The following is a 1,412-nucleotide window of genomic DNA, read 5'->3' as shown; positions in this document are numbered from 1 at the left end:
CTGATCTTGCTGTCCAATACGTCGCAATTAGGTCCAGAATGTTCAACGCTGCGACGCGGCGTAGCCTCGTGTTGATTCCACGTGGTAGAATATACTGGATGGTATCGGTCGTTGTACTATAACTACCGTCTCATGCACGTTGAATCAGACAGCTGAAGTTTTGAAACTTCATCTAATATTTGTTCATTATTAGCAAATTGTGAGAACAAAGTTTTGCAAACTGTGACAACACATTCTTTTACAATTTCTGCATCAGAAAACGGCTTCATCTTTTTTGCTAAAATTTCTGTAACTTGGTAGGATGCTTTTGTAGTAAGCTCATTCTTTTTCATTGCGTTAAAAAGAGAACTACGTTCACAAGCGTATAACAATACTTTTTCCAAGAATTCAATTTTTCCTCTCGGATCTTGGAATTTTTCGTTCAAATTGTGAATAGATTGAAGTGTAGTGTCTGTTCAGATTATAACGTTTGTTTCCATTCACCGTTTCACGACATATCAAACATTCTTTCTTACCTTTTGTAAAAAATAATTCTTCCTCCCACTTGGCTTGAAATTCATGGTTTTCATCTTCCAGTTTTCGTTTCCGACTATTTTAGTTCACTACTGCCATATCTAATTTAAAATTCAACAACAAGAGTTTAATAAACATAAAACTAAATAAATAATTTGTCACAACGGTCAAAAACCGCACTTAAAAGTTTTAAAAATTCACACCACAGAATATCAGTTATATACGTATATTTTCAAACAGAATCAACGAACAACCAAACACCTGACACAGTGTCGCAAGTACGATTGCGCGAAGCCGTTGAATTTACAAAGTACGCTCGGTCTGTAGATCTTAGTTGCACTGACGACAAGACAAGCAGTTACTGGCCGGCCAGTGCCACTGTGGTGGGGTAAAGATGACTAATGCGAAATGCGGTACAATGCATGGCGCCACTCTGCACTACTATATACATATTTATTAATTACATAAATTAATAAATACATTAAAAATAAACACTGATTAAATACATAAATAGAAACATAATTATATTATAACTCGCAAATTTTGTTTTACTGCCTAGCAGTCTGAGGGCCGCGAAAAATCGCTCCGAGGGCCGCAGTGAGTATGGCTGCATTAGACAATAGACAGGTCGAGGAATTGTTTCATATAGCTGCCGACCGAGAAACATTTCATCAGCTTGTTAATACGACACGACGATAGCCAACGCTTGACAACAAGCACGGCACACAAATAAGAAAAGAAGAGGATGTAGTATGTAGTGAATATAAGTTTCCTAGTAAATTTACAGATAAATTAATTGTATTGTATTATTTGAATTTGGTGTCAGCTGTTTGTATTTATAAAAAATATAAAACAATGTTATGCATTAATTACAGAAGCTGACTAAGAAAATGAGCAAA

The sequence above is a fragment of the Diabrotica virgifera genome, chromosome 2 (assembly GCF_917563875.1).
Source record: "Diabrotica virgifera virgifera chromosome 2, PGI_DIABVI_V3a".
Taxonomy (NCBI): domain Eukaryota; kingdom Metazoa; phylum Arthropoda; class Insecta; order Coleoptera; family Chrysomelidae; genus Diabrotica; species Diabrotica virgifera.
Note: the sequence above shows the minus strand (reverse complement) of the source record.